Raw genomic sequence first — 6,470 nt, 5'->3', positions numbered from 1 at the left:
CTCCCGCGTGGCAGGCGAGAATTCTACCACTGAACCACCAATGCTCACATGACCCATTTTTTTCACAAGTAAACAGAATGCACAGACACTTTTCTTAATTCTTATATTTCCTTACATAATAAGAGAGTTTGATGCCTTGTCCCTGCCTCCTTTCTTACCACTGTACATCTGGCCATTGGCTGATTGAACAATGTTTGGTAAGGAGGTTTTGGAAGGTATTTGACACCAGCCAAACAGTTGAGACAGAATGTGGAGGTCCCTTTAGTGGGCCCCGTCTCCACGGCGGTGAAAAATTATTTGTATGTAAGCATTGGTGGTTCAGTGGTAGAATTCTCGCCTGCCACGCGGGAGGCCCGGGTTCGATTCCCGGCCAATGCAGCTACCTTTTAAGTTTCTGTATAATTGAACATTTTATGCCTTGTCAAGTAAGGATTGTATGATTTTAACATACTCTACCAAACAGCAACACAATCACAACTACATTCTCCTTCGAATTGCTTCGGGGCTATTGGGGCGCACCGGGCCCTGCTCTAGAAACTAACAGTGAAGACATACATACACCCAGTGTATATATGTATATATTTTGCTATCAAAAAGTACAATAATCCCAAATCCCAGCGTGCAGCCATGGCCCCATTGTTTAAACCAAGCTACAACTGATGTCAGTCCGTAACACAGCGATGTTAGCCGGAGAGAGACCTGACAAATGCACCTTCCTTTCAACTCAAATGATTCTTGTAGTTTCCTTGAGACTACTTTGATTGTATTAAGTATTGGATGTCCACAAACTTTCTCTACCTTAATGAGGGTAGTACATATGACTACATATTTCCAACTGCTCCGGCTACACAGTGCAGTAAAAATGACTAAACATAATTCCAAAGAAAACTGTCCATACAAGAAGACACATCCCCCATGTGAAGCTCAAGCTCTCCACCTTCAGATTATGAGACTGAGGTGCTGACTGCTGTGCCAACAAGGCCCAAACAAAGTAAAAATGCATGGATTACATGGAATTGTATGTAGTAGGAAGAAGTTTTGACACATCATTATCAGTGAGAGGGGTGAATCACTGAGGTGACTGGGATGGACATGTTGTAAGACATATGCAACTTTCATTGTTTTTCCCTACCTTTCCAACTGCTCCATCGACACAATGCACAGTCTAAATGACTTCATGAAACTCCACACAAACCTGTATGTTACAAAACCACTGCCCCGTGTGAGGCTCGAACTCACGACCTTCAGATTATGAGACTGACGCGCTGCCTACTGCGCCAACGAGGCCTACAACTCAGACCAAATAGATGGGTAAAATCGGTAATATCCGTTGATGTAACATGAACACAAAAGTTGTCCTTCACACAAAAATATGAATCAAGCACCTGAAAAAATGCCGGCAGCATGTGTAGTACTGGAGAACTGCTGTGCTCTAACAGTAATTCTACTGTATTGACTAGAGAACTTTGGCCTTGGGCGGCGCACAGAACCCTTCAACTGTTTGGCCAAACAGCTGTAAACCATTCATTCTCCAGTATCTTCTTAAAATAAACATAAGAATTCTATTTTTCTATTATTGTAGGTCTGGATGCACAAGTGAAGGGTGTTCTTCCCAGGGAAAATCTGTGTTGCGTTCTCAAGTATGAGGCCAGTGGAGTGGGTGTCATTTCAAAAAAGAATGTAATTGTGTGTGTTGCGGCTTGTGGTATTAGCATGTTAAGATCATTCAATTCTTATCTACCAAGTCATAAATAGGATAGGTTTTGCTACTGCTAATGTACAATAATCCACAAAAACTCTGCTGCATTGGCCGGGAATCGAACCCGGGCCTCCCGCGTGGCAGGCGAGAATTCTACCACTGAACCACCAATGCTCACATGACCCATTTTTTTCACAAGTAAACAGAACGTACAGACACTTTTCTTAATTCTTATATATTTCCTTACATAATAAGAGAGTTTAATGCCTTGTCCCTGCTTCCTTTCTTACCACTGTACATCTGGCCATTGACTGATTGAACAATGTTTGGTAAGGAGGTTTTGGAAGGCATCTGACACAGGCCCCGTGGAGGTCCGTGGACGTGGAGGTCCCTTTAATGTGCCCCGTCTCCGCAGCGGTGAAAAACTTCTGTATGTAAGCATTGGTGGTTCAGTGGTAGAATTCTCGCCTGCCACGCGGGAGGCCCGGGTTCGATTCCCGGCCAATGCAGCTACCTTTTAAGTTTCTGTATAATAGAACATGGGCCAAGTCCCGGCCACCAGGCGCTCGCCCACGGGCCCCAACCCCAGGCCTGGCTCCAGGGCGGGGCCCCGGTGTCCCTCCGGGCTGGGTACTCGGGTTCTTGATATTTCTTTTCATTGGGATCTTCTGAACCGTTCTTCGTCTGGCCCTTCACCTGGGACCAATCTGCTTTGGGAGACCCTACCAGGGGCAAAATGCCCCCGACAACATAGCTCCTAGGGTCATTAGGGCTCTCAAACTCCTCCACCACGGTAAGGTGACGGTTCAAGGAGGGGCCTAGCTAATCCCAATTTATTTTATTTCTATTTTCATTCGTCTCCATATTTGTCTCTATTGACCACATCTCACATCTCATCACAATCTTTTTGGGAGGAGGCCTCGAGGCCGACCAAGGACACACCGGAGGAATTATATCTCTCGGCTGGCCTTGGAACGCCTCGGGGTTCTCCCGGAGGAGCTGGTGGAAGTGGCTGGGGAGAGGGCTGTCTGGACCTCTTTGCTGAGGCTGCTGCCCCCGTGACCCGGATCTGGTATAAGCGGGAGACAACGAACGAACGAACGAACGAACGAAAAGCACGTTGCATTGGCCATGAATCGCCTTCCTCACCACGTGGCAGGCAAGAATTCTAACACTGAACCACCAATGCCCAGATGCAAATGTACCTACACTGCATGGACAGGGCCCACTAAACAGGCCAGTACACCGCCTAAACATTTTGGCTGAAGGGGGGGACTTTGTCAGACCATCACCCTTTGAAAGCAAGAAGAAATTCTCTGAGATGTCATGTACTTCAACAATTAAAAAAGGGAGGGGCTGAAGTAAACACACATCTCCTCGTTAGTATAGTGGTAAGTATCCCCGCCTGTCACGCGGGAGACCGGGGTTCGATTCCCCGACGGGGAGTGCACATGTTTTTTCTTCAAAACAATGAAAGTCCTCAATACACAGTGAATCCATGAAGTGACTCTCGTATTGTAAAAGCCTCCACACATTATATGAACAAACAAATTTTGTCAGTTTAACACAAATGATTACAACTACTTTCCAGCACAAAAAAATGCATCTTTTAACTTCAAAATAGTCAGGTAAAAGGTGCTTCTGTGGTATACATCCATGAATTGAAAAATCCTGATATTGTATTGTGGTTGTGTTGCAGTTTGTGGCTATTAAAATTACATTCTATATATGTGTTGTGTTACTGATTCAAACATAAATACCAAAATGTGAAAAGTGTGTTGCATTGGCCGGGAATCGAACCCGGGCCTCCCGCGTGGCAGGCGAGAATTCTACCACTGAACCACCAATGCTCACATGACTCATTTTACCCCCGCATGTTTAAGTAGATGCAGTAGAAACGCACACGCAAAGAACAAATCCTTGGTGTTTTCACAATTATGTCAAATCTGTTAAACACTGATGGAGCTGCAGTCGCAGCTTGAATTACAGTCAGAGTCTGATGTTATCTTATTGCCATAAAAAAAACAACCTGGAGCTACAAATCGATAGAATGCTAAAAAGTTTTTGAGGAAAGAAAAACACATGCGCCCAACGTGGGGCTCGAACCCACGACCCTGAGATTAAGAGTCTCATGCTCTACCGACTGAGCTAGCCGGGCTTAAGAATGCCTGAAAAAGAATGGATTTTATCTCTCCTCGTCCCAAAATAACATTGCACAATCTTTGCATAATCCTGCTGCACTACATACAATCTTATATTAGCATTAGCTGTTGCTACAAGTACAAGTTGTCATATTCAAGTTGCTACTTTCTCCAATCAGGCTAACTTGCTATCAAAGGTGTTTTTGAGTATTTGCTCTAGTATTGCTTCCATCAGGGGCTGTATTGTTTGGAATAAAGGTGCAACACATCTCTCCGAACATCTTACAAACACCTCCTTTCACAGCTAAGAGCATATCCACGGCCATTCTATTGTCCTTTTGTTTTTAAATTTTTCCTCAGTGAAAATGACCCTTCCAACTAAAACCACAATAGCATAGTGCAATATCTGTCAAAATAATCGCATTGTTTTATTTGCATATCATGCAGCCCTAGTATAAACCATTTACTCACCACTTACTGCAGTAAAACTCAAAACACATGCCCCGTGTGAGGCTCGAACTCACGACCTTCAGATTATGAGACTGACGCGCTGCCTACTGCGCCAACGAGGCTTGGAACCCCCCTTTCGCATGAAGTCATCATATACACACTACAAGTATGGCTGTGTTCTTTGAATATTTCATGAAATAACAGACATAATACGTCATCGTAGATCCCAGACAGCACAATTCACAAACACAAATTTATACACATATTTGTACACATAAATCAGGGTGAGTGAGTTTCAGTTGTTATTGTTATATCAGTTGTTGTTCATACCATTGGATCTGTCAACTTGCACACTGACTATATGTAGGTGTCTGCATGTATGTGTATGTGTGTGTGTGTGTGTGGGTGTGTGTGTGTGTGTGTGTGTGTGTATGCACATGCAAGCATGTCTTGGCTCACTGTGTTTGCAGCAGCCTCTGTTGCTTTCTGTTTTAATTTTTGCTGTGATATTGAATGTGGTATTGAATGTGGTATTGAGAATCATTCACATTCATTCGCACTTGTACCTGCACAGTAGTGAACACAAATTTTCCTACAGTGTAGCATACAAAGATCACTTTAAAGTAAAATACAATAGTCTATACACCATTTAATCAGGCTAAATTTACGTGTTTTGACACCGAGTATCAAAACATATGCCCCGTGTGAGGCTCGAACTCACGACCTTCAGATTATGAGACTGACGCGCTGCCTACTGCGCCAACGAGGCTTACAACAGTACTGCACCTAATGTCTTTATATCGGCACTACAACTATAGATCCACCATTTAATGATTTCTAACACTATACATAATACACTATTATATGATCAGGGATCCTCAAATTAAAACAAATATAACAAAAATAAATACGGCACAATTCACGAGCACAAACACAAAAGCCAAAAATACTATTTTGGTTGTAATTCCACGCATTGTCCCCCAGAGGGAGACAGAGTCCTGCTGCTACGACTGTTCTGACCTAAAGTTACCTTTCCTTCAACTGCCTTTACCTCGGGTCCGGCTCTAAGCATGGGCACGGAAGGCAATGCCCCGACATATCCGCTTCATCCCAAAATTGAGAAAAAAATAACTGAAAAGTACTTTATTTTCTCCTAATCGATTTATCGAATCATAAACATACCACATTAAAATTAACCAAGTTAATTTATATCCGATTGGTTGCTCTGGCCATATAAAAACTGGATACAGATGTGTTAATGTTAGCTAATTTCAGTTTCACACCGCATAGAAGCGGCACATTTCGGCGCTGAATTAACTTCTATTACTTGTCCACAAAATTGATATAATCTGGATGCACGTTACATAGTACGTTATTCGTCCTCTTGGAAAACTGGTACATGACATTTCTCAAGTGTACAACAACACCCTCTGCCTTAAGTAATAAAAACATGGCGTGACCTCAATTCATTTTAAGCTAGCTTTAAAGCTAGCTGCAAAACCCGTGACCTCGGTTATCTTACGTTAGCTTCAGATGGAAAACAGAAAAAAGTCACAAAAGCAACACTGTTAACAAACGTTTTGGTATTAGACTGATAGCAACTCACCTAGCGAGTGAAAACGTCGCTGCTTTCAGACATTGTTGCTGATGGTTGTTTTCCTCCAACCATGGTCCGCAAGACAAGTCGCAAAGATGTCAGGAGCCGGTAAATGTCCTCTCTGTATCCCGTTTCTTCAGCAAAAGTTGCTGATAAACTCGATACTTTGTATAACTCGACGCAAACCTAAAAAATAAACTGTTTTTTCGGTAAAATAAAACATAAGAATTGAAAACAATTGCCGTAATAGCTGCGTAGCGTGCAGGAGCTGACCTCTAGACACTGAGGCGCCTTCAATTAAGTAGCAGCCAATGGCGGAAGCTCAAACATGAACCAAGATCACATGATGTTAAAAAGATACAGATCAATCCGCGAAAGTTTCAGTGAAATCAATCAAGTTTCACCTCTGTACCATAGTAATCTTCTCATTCATGGAGAAACTTTGCAGCATTAAATTTTATGTGCAAAACACTTGCTCAGGAAATACTTTGTTATACAATGTTGCATTACAAGAAATCAATATAGATGTGAAAATGTAAATATTTGCTAATCGTCCTTCAATAGTAAACTCAACACTGAATAA

General features: G+C 42.7%; 9 non-coding genes across 9 annotated transcripts; 3 read left to right on the top strand and 6 right to left on the bottom strand.

Moving 5' to 3' along the window:
- Positions 1-307: 307 nt before the first annotated feature.
- On the top strand, positions 308-378 carry trnag-gcc. Its single transcript has one exon. It is a non-coding gene; the product is annotated as a tRNA-Gly (tRNA).
- Positions 379-1,214: 836 nt separating this feature from the next.
- Positions 1,215-1,287, bottom strand: trnam-cau. The gene has a single exon. It is a non-coding gene; the product is annotated as a tRNA-Met (tRNA).
- A 515-nt stretch (positions 1,288-1,802) lies between these two features.
- On the bottom strand, positions 1,803-1,873 carry trnag-gcc. Its single transcript has one exon. It is a non-coding gene; the product is annotated as a tRNA-Gly (tRNA).
- Positions 1,874-2,137: 264 nt separating this feature from the next.
- trnag-gcc lies at positions 2,138-2,208 on the top strand. Its single transcript has one exon. It is a non-coding gene; the product is annotated as a tRNA-Gly (tRNA).
- An 865-nt stretch (positions 2,209-3,073) lies between these two features.
- trnad-guc lies at positions 3,074-3,145 on the top strand. The gene has a single exon. It is a non-coding gene; the product is annotated as a tRNA-Asp (tRNA).
- Positions 3,146-3,478: 333 nt separating this feature from the next.
- Positions 3,479-3,549, bottom strand: trnag-gcc. Its single transcript has one exon. It is a non-coding gene; the product is annotated as a tRNA-Gly (tRNA).
- Positions 3,550-3,784: 235 nt separating this feature from the next.
- On the bottom strand, positions 3,785-3,857 carry trnak-cuu. The gene has a single exon. It is a non-coding gene; the product is annotated as a tRNA-Lys (tRNA).
- Positions 3,858-4,339: 482 nt separating this feature from the next.
- trnam-cau lies at positions 4,340-4,412 on the bottom strand. Its single transcript has one exon. It is a non-coding gene; the product is annotated as a tRNA-Met (tRNA).
- A 574-nt stretch (positions 4,413-4,986) lies between these two features.
- Positions 4,987-5,059, bottom strand: trnam-cau. Its single transcript has one exon. It is a non-coding gene; the product is annotated as a tRNA-Met (tRNA).
- Between the last annotated feature and the right edge of the window lie 1,411 nt (positions 5,060-6,470).

Source organism: Seriola dumerili, unplaced genomic scaffold, assembly GCF_002260705.1.
Source record: "Seriola dumerili isolate Sdu_G_001 unplaced genomic scaffold, Sdu_1.0 BDQW01000716.1, whole genome shotgun sequence".
NCBI classification, from domain to species: domain Eukaryota; kingdom Metazoa; phylum Chordata; class Actinopteri; order Carangiformes; family Carangidae; genus Seriola; species Seriola dumerili.
Note: the sequence above shows the minus strand (reverse complement) of the source record. Positions and strands in the feature narration are given on the sequence as shown.